Consider the following 14,165-nt stretch of genomic DNA (forward strand, 5'->3'; position numbering starts at 1 on the left):
GGGAGGTGATTCCGAAACTTATGTTGATGCTACAGATACATATATCACTTTGTCTGACAAAGATAAAACAGCGTACGTGACGCCTGAAGTCCACGAAGCACAATATGCTGGTGCTAGATTGGATGCATGTGCGTGCAAACAATAGCAAGGCGAGGGTGTCGCCGTTGTCATATCCGCGTCAGAAAGTAGCCAAAGCGTTCTGCAGACAGGAGTGCTCGGTCTCCCAGCGAGCGATGCTAGGAGAGCTATGTCTGGTAGCGCACGCACGCACGCTCCATACTTGGCAGGAGGCTGGCCAGAAAGCAGCCCGAGAGAGGTGGATGAGACACCACTAGTGGACCATGAAAAGGGCGCCTCACGTCAACCCAAACCAGCAAACAGTACAGCAGCTGGAGGTTCATTAAGAAGCACAGAGTGGAGGCTTAGAAGCAATAGTCTGAGCATCGGGCTTCAAAAGTGCAGCAGCAAGAGCTTATAAACAGGAGGGCTGGCTAGCTCACGTGAAATGCTAGCTTTGCCAATTGCTATGAGCAAAGAAAATAGCAAGGCATCGCTTCTGAAGGTACAAGGAGCCGCGCAAGCAAAGTTGTCTCCGACAGTAATGGAGGAAAGGACACAACCACCCACGTCCGTACATCCACAACCGGTGTTACAACAATATTCGAAGCAAGCTCTTCGAACAATTGACCCGGCAAAGATGAGAAGGAGTGGATGCTGGTGTCTAAGTGCCGAGGAACTAGCAGATTTTAATGACGCAAATACGATGGAGTGTTGGCGTCAGGCTATGGAAGAAGAGTTGAGGTCGATCCACGACAATAATGCATGGAAGCTTGTGGATCTTCCCAACAATGAAAAAGCCATGGATCTCAACTGGAAATTTGTGATTAAGAAAGATATCGAAGGGTCCGTGAAGCACAAAGCAAGGCTAGTGGCCAAAGAGTACGTGCAAGAGGAAAGTGTGGACTTCGAAGAAGTGTTCGTTCCCGTTGCAAAGATGGAATCGGTGAAATTACTCATCGCTCTCGTGGTTCAGGAATCATGGAAGATACATCAAATGGATGTAAAATCCGCGTTTTTGAAAGGAGAGTTACAAGGAGACGTCTATGTGAACCAACCACCGATATTCATCAAAGAGGGAGAAGAACACAAGGTACTGAAGCTACACAAAGTCTTGTACGGGCTACGGCAAGGCTCTCGGGCATGGAGCATCAAACTTGATCATACATTGATTTCTCTTGGATTTGAGAAAGCCCCACTAGAGCATGCGATGTGCAAGAAAGGTGAAGGAAGGGATCGTCTACTAGTTGGCATCTACGTCGACGACATGTTGATAACTGGAGCAGATGAAGAGGTGATTGCAAAGTTCAACCTACAAATGAAGGAGCTTTTCAAGATGGATGATCTAGGGCTATATATTGAGTTACTACCTCGGAATCGAGGTACATCAAAAGTTAGAGGGGATCACACTATGCCAGGAGGCATATGCAAGGAAGGTACTTAAAAGCCATGGCTTGAAAGATCGCAATCACATTGTCGCTTCAATGGAACCTCGTCTTGAGCTGAGCAAGAAGGAGATGGTGAAACTACTCGGCTATAGTGCTAGTGACAAGGAAAGGATTGTTGATGACCGTAAGAGTACCTCGGACGTGACATATTTTCTTGGAGGAAGCATAGTAAGCTGGCTATCACGAAAGCATAAAGTGGTGCCCGAGCCCCGGGCGTCATGCAAAAGAGGGTCATTTTGTAAAATATTTTCAGATTGAGCCCATTTCGTGTTGAATTTTCAGAAAAGGGCCAATTTTGTTCATTTTCACGCGTGCGTTTGAGTATCGAGCCCAAAGGCTGTTGTGTACATGCGTGTTTAGGCTTGGAGATCAGTGAGCTCAGGCCAGTTTTGCACTGCGGTGCATCTGCTTCGTACGGTGCGTCTCGACGTAAAGTATCTCGTTGGGTCTGGCCGGCTTGGGGCTAAAACCAAGATAGTCAGCGAGCTCTGTTCATCATCGTCGTTCGTCGTCGCCGGAAGTACTCGGCGTCGGGACTGGGCCAACAGTGTTTGGAGAACCATAATGATTAGATTTAGAAAGACATTTTCACACTGGTATTTGGAGACAATGTGTGCAACAGCCGCAGCCGGATGTTGAGAACGAAGAGCTAGTACCAAACAACATACATTACAGGTCAGCCGCCACGGCAGGCTCCCACTCGAGGTGGTCAATGGCTACAGCCAGGAGCCCGCTGCCACCGAGGCTGAGCTCATCGGCATCGGCGGAGATGACATGGTCAAGTAGCACTGAGCATGTCGCCTTCCCCGTGTCCGCCTCCTTTCCTAATGACCTCGGCCGGCCATCGAAGCAAACTGCGCCGCCGCCATCGAGCCATGCCGTGACGCCATCCACGAGACCGTTGTACTCATGCTAGAAGTGATGTGATCAACTATTCAGGTAATGCAAGAGGTTTCATCATTTCATAAATGCATAATTTCAGGAGAAGTTTGTCAATCATTTTGCCGCAGTACAAGGGAGCAATGGTTGCTCAATTGACCTAATTCAGATTCTGTCCAGCTGCTCTAATCAGATCAAATTGTTGGGAAACATTGCATGAAAAATAAAAAAATTCTACGCACACGCAAGACCTATCCATGGAGATGCATAGCTACGAGAGGGGAAGATCATCTTCATACCATTGAAGATCCCTACGCGGAAGCGTTTATCAACGCGATTGATGTAGTCGTACACCTTCACGGTCCATCCCGATCAAGTACCGAACGTGCGTCACCTCCGCATTCAGCACATGTTCAGCTCGATGACATCCTCGCCTTCTCGATCCAGCAAGAGAGGCGAAGTAGTAGATGAGTTCCAGCAGCATGACGACGTGGTGACGGTGGTGGTGAACAACAATCTCCGCTGGGCTTCGTCAAGCACTACAGGAACTATGACGGAGGATAAACTAGAGGGTCGGGGTTGCCGGCACACGACTTGGTGAATCTTGATGTGTTCCAGGTGCTAGCCCTGCCCCTCTATTTATATGTTAAGCCCTGGGATCGTAACTTGGAGAAAGAGCCTCCTCAAAGTCGGTTTTTCCCGCAAGGAAGAGTCCTTCTCAGACTTCCAGGACTAGAGGCCATAGTCCTTGGCGTCTGGCCTAGACGCCATGGGCCTCGGCATTTGGCCCCCTAGCCTCCGCAAAACTCCTTTTGCACCGACCTAAAGCCCCGTGGGCTTTACCCCTTGGCCTAACCATATCATCCTATATATCAATCTTTACCTCTAGACCATTCCGGAGCTCCTCATCATGTCCGTGATCTCATCCGGGACTCCGAACAACATTCGGTCACCAACATACATTACTCATATAATACTATATCGTCAATGAACGTTAAGCGTGAGGACCCTACGGGTTCGAGAACTATGTAGACATGACCGAGATGCTTCTCCGATCAATAACCAATAGCGGGACCTGGATGCCCATATTGGTTCCTACATATTCTAGGAAGATGTTTATCGGTCGAACCTTTATGACAACATACGTAATTCCCTTTGTCCATCGGTATGTTACTTGCCCGAGATTCGATCGTCGGTATCTTCATACCTAGTTCAATCTCGTTACCGGCAAGTCTCTTTACTCGTTCCATAATACATCATCTCGTAACTAACTCCTTAGTCATTTGCTTGCAAGGCTTCTTATGATGTGTATTGCTGAGAGGGCCCAGAGATACCTCTCCAATACTCGGAGTAACAAATCCTAATCTCAATCTATGCCAACTCAACAAACACCTTCGGAGATACCTGTAGAGCATCTTGATAATCACCCAGTTACGTTGTGATATTTGATAGCACACAAGGTATTCCTCCGGTATCCAGGAGTTGCATAATTTCATAGTCGAAGGGATATGTATTTGACATGAAAAAAGCAATAGCAATAAACTGAACGATCATTATGCTAAGCTAACGAATGGGTATTGTCCATCACATCATTCTCCTAATGATGTGATCCCATTATCAAATGACAACACATGTCTATGGTTAAGAAACCTTAACCATCTTTTGTAACATCCCAAATTTTTAATTTGGAATGTTATACATAGGTCATCATATGCATATCATATTTTATTTGCATTTCATTTGCGATCCTAGAAATCCTAAGCAACTCAAGGACCCACGGAGAGAGTTGGGGATTTTATTATTCTCATATTTGAATTTTCTCAAATATTGAAAAGAGGATCATTTTGGTTTTAATTATTTTTCTTTCCAAAATATTTCAATAAAAAATGAGAGGAGATAAAATGACTTCTCCAAAATAAAAGAAATATTGGAGGAAAAATGTTAAAATCAAATAAATAATTTTTATTTGGATTTTATTGCTATTTTATTCGAATTAGAAAAATATGCATTCTTATAAAAATTGCATTTTTAGGCCAAGAAAATGTTCGCTATCTTCTAAATATTTTATTTAGACGGTGAAAATTGTTTTTGGCATTTTTAGAATTTTTTATATTTATTTAGGATTTTTCATTTTCGGGGGAATTTATTTATTTAGGATTTTTCCTTTTCGGCGGAATTTATTTTTGGCACGGTATGATTACGATATTAACCAATTTAGTTGTGAACCTTGTTAATTACATATCAGCAGCAGCAACATCAAAGCCTTTAGTCCCAAACAAGTTGGGGTAGGCTAGAGCTTAGACCCACTAGTAAGCGTGCACGTGCAACGCACGTATAATAATAAAAGCAAATTTTCCCGGTCATTCTAATTAGGATACAATTATTTCAATAAAATGAACAAATGCAACAATGTAGCTCAAATCTAAATTTGAACTATATATAGCTTTGCAGATATTCTTTCCATATGCTACCATATCTCGTATCGAACATGCGCACACAATGGACTTCTCAGCCATTATATACAACAACCCACAGATTGACAGTCAAATAACACACATAAACAATAACTTGGTCATCAACTATGGATCCATACACAACAAAATGTGAAAGTTAGACATTAAACATAACTCCATCCTTCACGGAAGCGAAAACCCATGTGTAATTAAATTTCATATATAATGGTTATTTCTCCTTATATCTTAAGCCTAATCATATCTTTGCTGATGGTATGCACCTTCAGCGTAAGCCACTAAATCAGAAACTGTCAAAGCATCAATAAATTGGGTTCACAATTAATCTCACAAAGACGCATCACCATGTATCTCAAGATGTACATACAACTTGTGCTGCCATGACTTTGTGTAACCAAACAATAAGAAGTAACCATAACAATGTTTTGATACATTCAGTATAGAGCTAACATAATTGCGAAGCTCCCCATGCCCTACAACCAACAAATCACCTCAAGTCCTTGTATGGTAGAAAAATGCATGAACAAAAATAAGATGAAAATGAAAAAAGAAGAGCTGGAAGTAGCCTTGAACATGTTGAGACCTTGCACCTGCTGCACAAAAAAGAGAGGTAAATCTGAAAGAAAAAGTGTCAAACACATTAGACGATAAGAAAACAAGGAATAAATGTTTGTATATTTCACATATACTATAGTAGCCACAAACATTTTTATCGATCAGAAATTTAGTAGAATATTAAAGCCCAACAAAAAAAAGAAGTATTGAAGCACATACATCCCAAGCTAATGCAGTTGTGCACTGTACTACTCATCTAGATGCTAGCAGCGGCAAAAAGCACACACGCCATCAACATCCCAACCAGCAGAAGTGGCATCCCAGCAATTCATTCACACTCGACCATATGAAACAACTCACACGACTTTACGGGATAAAATCTATGAGATAGTCTGGAAGGCCCTATGTATAGTGTTGTTGGAGAAATCCTGCACCTCAAAAATGTCGTGTATTAAAAGTAAAAGGCATACGCTTGACACATGACCAGCGTAGCGGCAAGATCATCATCCCAAAGCTCCGACACAGGGTCCACGGCTAACTTTCCAACACAAAATATTTCACTCTCGGACACCAACGAAATAATCCTTCCAGCCTCATTTGCATTTCTAGGCTCTCATGATCTCCCACACCAGGAGGACCTCCGTGAAGCTCTCATTCTGGAAGGTGAAGAGATACATTGCCAATTTATCCCCGTGGTTTATCATCAGAAAGAAAAACGTCAGTAAGAACAGTACTGAATAATATATGCATCATGCATCTTTGCTAGCTACCTTGGCATCAACCTGACAGACAGACACAATTGTAAATGAGGCTACCGAAGCTAATATTCCGATTACCGAAATGATGGTTTTTTCTATGCACATGCCGTCATGTTGTGGTGTGAATTACAGAAAATGCTTGCTCCCAAGAAAATAAAGAATCTTATTCAAAACAAGAAACTATTGCTGACATTTTTTAAAATTCAGAGGCACTCATGTAACCCTTAAGTAAATTGTTTTGTTTCCCCATTCTCTTCTTCAAATGCATCAAGACATTAAGCTTCAATGTTTTCTCGAGAGGAAAAAAGGAAGACTGCCCCAACCCATAACTAATAAAATGCTATATAGTTTCAGAAACCCAGTGAACAGATCCTATGATGAGATTGGGATATACTAATATCCTGATCAGTAACACAGCACGACTTTTTTGAACAAACACGACCATATATCAGCAACATCCTGCGATCCAACACAAAAATATTCAAAAACAAAATCTCTAGGCAGTCGACAAGCAAGCATCTACAGATCTTCACAAAGGATCTCAAATTCTCAATTGACCTTTGCACTGCAAGCAAACATGATTTCATAGCGAGGCATGATAAAAATCTATCGTGTTACTAAATCTGAGTTCTTGAATCTGTAGGAACAATAGCATTACAGATTTTCATGGTCAGATATAAAATACTCTTGCTAATAGGAAAGTCTGAGCTTTTCAATCAGGTTCCATCTCCAAAGTGGTCTCAAAAGATGATTAGAATGCCCGTCAAACACTACTAAATAAGTGAGAAAATCAAGAACAACAGTACAACACCCATTCTATCATTTAATCCAAAACAAGCACATCCAAACAAGTGTAATTATATTGCCAGCAGAAAAACTATCTGCCAGGTTTTTAACAGAATAATTTCTTCATCAGATCAGTCCGAGCTGCAAGTAACTGCATTGCAGCACACTATTTTTTCACTTGATTTAACTTCAGGGATATAATTTTGGTGAGAAGTTCAACTTTTACAGATCATTTTACAAATTTTTTTATATAATTACAAATGAAGCTTCTTAATTATGCTCAATCGAACATGCTGAACTACCCAAAGTCCTCAACTAATGAAACGATATTGTTTCAGAAGCATTTCAAAATTTCTTCCTTAATCCAGTAAGTATCCCAAGTGAACATGATGTCCCGTAAGAACGTTCCCTATTCAGAATGGCTGACACATGCCAAGTAATTCAGGAGACCATAAGAAAGCAACTGAAATCAAGTGCAGAGAAAGATAACATTTGGATTGAAGGTCACTTACTTGCAAGATGTCTATACGACAACACCAACGGAGAAGCACACCACGATTGCAAGGTGCTTGTTCCCAGCGGTGAGACTCTCCGGCGGCCGGGACTGGAAAAGCTGCGGATGGATGACGAGTGGGGGCGCGTGATGACGGGGAGAGGACGGCGGCGTGGCCAGGCCGAGGTACTCATCATCTTCCTCAATGTGAATGCATGAGCGGATAGGCGGGGGCGCACAATGATGGGGTGAGGATGTCGGCATGCCAGAGGTACAATCTGCAGTTCTATGTACCATTTGCAGTGGTGCTGAAGCTTTCCTGGCAGATTTGACAAGTAACCTCACCACTCAGGTTGTGCATATGACCCGATGAGAAAAAGAAGGCCATTCACAATGTTGAATGGATAGATAGCCATCCATTATCAACCAACTAACAGGAAAACACGTGAATATAGTACTAACATCCAGCATTCAATGATGCTCCCATGATTGCAGAATGGGCAGGAAAAGACCGCGTCGAGCTAGTCCATCCGCTTCCTAAGGGGGTGGCTTAGCAGACTTCTCCCCTTCCTTCAAAATCTACAGAGAGCGGCAGTTAGAATCTTTAGTTAGTTAGTATCTTCTAAAAAATACAGCAATTGTACACGCAAGGGTATCCATGTGCAGAGTAGTTCTAATTATTTTACTATAAGATAAAATGCACTAAGCTATCGCACGCCATTCCTTGTAAAAACAACTAAAATTTGTAACCACGCAAGATAAAGATAGCACACCAATCATACACAAATCATCATCCACAAGATGGAATCCATGAACACAACAACATGCATGATCCTGCTATGGACACCAGGGGCGGATCTGACCCAGACATTGTGAAGATCCCATCTCTACGGCCTAGTGGTATTGATTGATTATATTCAATAAGAAAGAGAACTGATGCTGCGGTGGATGAGAACAAACAACCTAGCTAGCTGCTCATGCATACCTTCTTTGAGGGGAACCTGATAACCGGATGAAGACTGGGACAGGGAGGAGATGACAGCAGGACGTCCTGGGGTCCGAGGAAGAACTGAGAAGGCGGCGGGGTCTGTCCCCGGAAAGCGGGGGGAAGGGGTCGGGATCGAGGCGGTGGCGGCGGCTGCAGCCCGCACGTAGATCCACACCCCAGCGTTGGAGGAAAACAACTCATGAGGAAGTCCTACCTGCGCTCAATGCACAAGACCGCCGCTGCCAGGCTCACCGACCTTGGCCTCGCCAGCGCCTCCAATGGCTTCCACGCCGCCGAGCTCGGGCCCATCAAGGCCGCGTCCCCTGCCTCCGGTGGCCATGGCGTCCTGTAGTTTGGGAACGGAGAGAGATTAGCGAGGAGAGGAGGAGAAAACAAAGAAGGGCGTTGGGCGCGGTTGACCGGCTGAGGAGGTCAGCGGCGGCTTGCAGGAGCGCGGGCGACGACCGGAGGTGGGGTGGATCGGGGGGAGTGCACATGAGGAGGAGAAGGGAGGAGCGGCGGCGCTGTTTTAAGTCGACGAGCTACACATGGACGACAGCAGGAGGTGGCAAGACGGGGTGGCCCGAGCTCCGGCGGCCCGGGCGGCGCGTGGACGGGGCGGCCCGAGCGCTGAAGCGGGGGTGCGGCGGTCCGGCGGCGGAGGCACAGGTCGAGGGCGGTGGCTGGCGGGGAGGATCTGGGGGAGAGGTGGGGCGAGGTGTGGGGCGGTGGCCAAAACTGCCCGAGGGCATGGTCGCGAGAGGGCAGAGGGCAGCGACGTCGTGAGGATTTCTTTTTTTTGATGGGACGTGTTCCTGATGACGTTAACCCAATGGCATGGTGGGTAATTAATTAACGTAATGGCATAGATGGGTAATTAAAGCATAAAACGTGTTTAGTATGTTGGAGGGATGTAGACCATCAGATTGCAGGTTTGGATGGATAGGATGACTTGGTTCTCCGCCCTCTCTTGCTTTTATAGTGATAGTAGATAAGATCTCGCAACCAACTCGTGGTACTGGCACCTGGATAGCTAGCTTCCACGCACTCCTATCCATGGCTAGTCTCAGCTTTCATAGCCATCATGACTTCTCCAGTCAACTCAGATCCCTTTCCTATCGAACCGAACTCAACTCAGTGTAATCTTTTGGCATAAGGCGTTCAAACTAGCAACTATATACTATGCGTTTCTTTTTTGTATTAGCGATGACAATGATAGCTAGTCCGGGTCATGGTCAGGTATAGGCTTGGGAGTTGGGACATGGACCTGGTTTAGCATTTTTAGCAACGTCGTCAATTAGGATGCCAAATAGTTTAATCCTTAGCTAGGAAGTGGTTAACATAATCCCCCAGGGCCCCAACATTAGGATAACTAGATGACACCCCACGCGTTGCTGCGGGAATTTATAGAGAAGAATTGATGCATCAAGAAATATTAACAATCATTGAAGCAAATATATATTCCTTCTTAACAATGTATTGTGCAAATACATGTATAGGATCATCAATAGTACTAATGAGAGTTAATTTGGATAACACTTGTACTTGATACATGTAATGATTACTTATTCTTGATTTAAGCCATAGTATAACTAATTTTAGGTAGACGTGTAGTTTGCAGCTGCTCACATGCGTGCTTGACCATGTCATCCATGCTGTTCAAAAATCAACATGATTAGTATAGTTGTACTTGTGTAATCAGGTTAGCGGGGAGAAACATACTTTTGGCTAATTTTATTTGGATAAGGGAAGTGATAGTACCTATATATTTTTGTACCTTGTTACTTGTTCATTGTCACATTGTTGTTTATGCCATCTGACAAACTGAGATGAAGTTCTCTTGCTGGAAGATTTACCTCTTTTCCACTGTGGCCTATAAATATAGCATTCATGAGAAATTCAATGGTGAATAGGAAATATCTGTTGGTGGTTTCAGCTTCTCCATATTCAGTGCTTCATTTAGCTAAAGAGTACCTGCTAACAAAAATCATCATTTGAATTCATGTTCAATTGATCTGAACTAATCTCTCTATACAAAGAGTTACAAAATTATTACTTATTTTGTTTTTTCTTTGTGTCCATAGTTGCAGGTTGGTGAGGCGGTATAGTATTGTTTGACTCATCTAGTGTTTTGATCATTGGGCTACAGCAAAAGTTTGGTCAGACTTGTTTAAATAGAGCCTTTAACTTCTATTTTATGCTTGCTGGCAAACCTGTGGATACTTATTGTTGAAGATGGATGGTAATCAGCTCTTTGTTTGGAGATGCCTGGAAGTATTTTATGGCTCGGAATAGTTTTTTGCAGGAAATTATGGTTCAGATTAGGCTTCAGAAAATACTTTCTGAAATGAATAGAAAATGTCTAACCTTTCTAGAGGCTGCATTTAGGGGCAGCGATCTTAATAACTATGTTGTCATGTACAAAATCAGAAGAATATAAGATACTGCATAAACTCAAATGTACCATATAATCTAGCAAGTGTTCACAAAAAAATTAGGTGATGTCGGACATATCATCAAATATTTCTTTTAAGAGCACAATACACATACAAATGAACTCCATGGCCAAGGACTGGAACAGATCACTATCTATCTGACCTTTATATGTGACCCTAAATGTTGCTCTTTTGTAAATCCCTGAAACATAGATTTAGAACCACTGAAGCTAGCTAGTAAAGGACTAAATCTGTGAATGAAGACAAAATTGGCAACATTCGCATGGTTTGTGATTCCAACTGGCGACGATGAGACATGTTCTAGATAGCACCTTTTTCTAATTCAATGTTCCTGTCATAGACTATCACTACTAGGGAAAACCCTAGCAGTAGCGCTGGTTTTGTGCTCACTAGTAGCGCGGATAGGCGCGCTACTAATAAGGCGCTACAGCTCTTGCTTAGCAGTAACGCGTGCCGCACGCGCTACTGCTAGGACAAATAGCTGCAGCGCTTGTTCACTCCCACGCTGCTGCTAATGTAACTACTGGCAGCGTGTTTTCTTTCCATCGCTACTAGTATTGTTTTTTTATTTTTTTTATTTTTTTATTTTTAGTGTATTTATGCGCCATCGTACAAATATTGGTACAATACCAGTTATGAGGTTTACATCATTATGTCCATAACAATGTGTCAAATGAAGGTGGATTAGGTTCAAGTGGAGGCAATATGTGGTGCATGTCAAAAGTATACTACTAATCCAAACTTGATCTAGTTTGGACTAGTAGTACTTTCGATGTGCACCACATGTTGCCTCCACTTGAATCTAATCCGCCAGCACGAGCTATTTAATCATCATCATAATCATTAGCACCAACAATATTTATTTAATCACCACTAACACTAGCTAATAATAATCATCAGTCATTACCACCAACACTAGCTATTTTATCATCATAGTAATAGTGTAGCACATCATCATCCTCAAACTCATTTCTAGCTACTCACTCCTGCTGCTCTCTCTTAGGTAAAACAACATAAAATATGTGTAGCTCTCCTCCTTGATCAAGTTGGAGCATGCAGATGAACCTGTCTCCTAATTTTGGGTAGCACATCTATTTGCTGCTCCCTAGTACTTGTCTGCGCTCCCCCATCACATATCTGGTCCAGTCTTGCACTATTAAGCATTCATCGCTGATCTTGAATGCACTAAAGTAACATGTAGGATATCTTGGCCGTAAGCTAATAATACTCATGGTACCTTTAGTCTCGATCCCATAAGGCACAACATTCATCGGGAGTCCCTGTTGAAGAACATCGTATGGTCACATACTTAGCAATGAAGTTTAGCTTCACAAATAATGTATGGAAAAGATGCACTGAGAACAAATAGTAAAAATCTTACCATCCTTCCTAAATAGATGTGACCGTAGTTCATGACGAACACTATTGGTCGCACGTTTTCAATACTAAGATTTCTAAGTCCAGAAAGAAAATTTGTCTTGACGGTATCAAGATCCTCAAGCCATGAAACATAATGACTTAACTCCTCGCAATTTAGTTCAGCCCCGGGACAGTAGTAGGTCCTGTCTACCAAGCGCTGGACATGTTTGCTTGCACCGAAATAAGCTAACAATACAAATTAGTTGTCAACTATTTTTGAATAAACAATATCAAAGACATAAATATGGTTGAGAAACTTACATTTTGGTGTAACTGGAGGCGTCTGCACATCGACCCAGATGTCGGTATTACCTTCAATATCATCTTCCGGACGAATATCAAAGGTGATAACCATATCAGGCTCAAATGCATAAGTCTTTCATAGTGCTCGCCATGTTTTGCATCCAAAATAGGTGTAGTCGTCTGAATTGTATAATTTTGCGTGGAAAATATAACCATGCTCGGTCTTCAAATAATCTTTCTTTACCTCCATAGTATGACTGAAACCTATCTTATCCAATACAAAAACTCTTGCATGGCAGGGGATACGCTAGTAGAATAGTAAAAAAATATAAGTTGAAGCAAATGAAGCAGATGTCATGCTTAATTACGAAAAAAGACTTGTCGTTGTGACTTACTGTATCCATTTCGAAGTTCTTGTCCAGCTTGATGTTGAAGCGCCTATCATCATCTAGGAAGATTCCGTCGCACAGGCCGCGCTCGTCTTCGCAGTATTTGCAAATACCGAAATCCTTTTTATCGTCAGACTTTCCTATGTTCATAGTTAAAACATTAATTGAAAATCGATAAAAGACAACTACCAGGATACTCAACACACAAATCCGGAGCACTTGATATTTCCTACATATTCTGGCAAAAGTCATGCCAAAATTCACGGAAAAATCCGGCATGACCTTTGCTAAAATGGGATATATCGAGCGCCTGAAATTTGCCGGAACGGAAATGAATCAACACTCCGGCAAAACATAGGCCACTCGGAGGTGTAACCTGCGAACATGACTGGCCACTTGGATATTGAGCAACACAAGATATACATTTCAAAATATCTTATAAGACTCAAATTAGCATGCATTCAATAAGCAAAAGTAAATCATCTCATGCGTCCGTACATCGTCGAATATTATCACTAATACATCCCGAATAGTGTCATACATATAACATCACTAGTACAACTAAAACCCTAGCACAGGACGGGTATCGGCGCGGGCGGTGGACACCCACAGAGAAGGAACCATCACGGGATCATAGCTCCAGTGAGATCCCTGGAGAACCTGCCAGGTATTGGAGAACCTGTGCTCCAACGCAAACAAGTAGCGACGGACGTGCGCGTCCTCCTCACTGACACGGTGACGCACCACCTCCGCGGAGTCCTCGAGCCTCTGGACCGTCACTGGCCCACGTGACCGCCACCAAAGAAGGTTTGGGTCAACGACAGGCTGGCTCCTCACCAACCTGCGCCCCCCGGTAGGTAGCCTCCCAGTACCACCCCGGCGGAGCCCAGTCCCGGACATGGCCCATCTGGTCAAGCAGGTGTCGTCCTCCGCCGACTCGACGACGAGGATGCGGGATAGGCATCGTCCACGTCGATGCGGGAAAATTGCTTTAACTAAAAAAATAGCAATAAGTTCTTACTAACTAGTTCTATTAATTCAACTAGTTCTTACTAAAAATAAACTTACTATAAATAAAAATATTCTAGTACCTAATTAGTACCTAGTTCTTACTAACTAATTAGTACCTAAGAACTACTGCCCTAATTACCATCTAATTTGATGAACCTATAGGGGTGGAAAGTGGTAGAAACCCTAACTAATTTGATGGAGGTAGAAACCCT

Source organism: Triticum dicoccoides, chromosome 6A, assembly GCF_002162155.2.
Source record: "Triticum dicoccoides isolate Atlit2015 ecotype Zavitan chromosome 6A, WEW_v2.0, whole genome shotgun sequence".
Classification (NCBI taxonomy): domain Eukaryota; kingdom Viridiplantae; phylum Streptophyta; class Magnoliopsida; order Poales; family Poaceae; genus Triticum; species Triticum dicoccoides.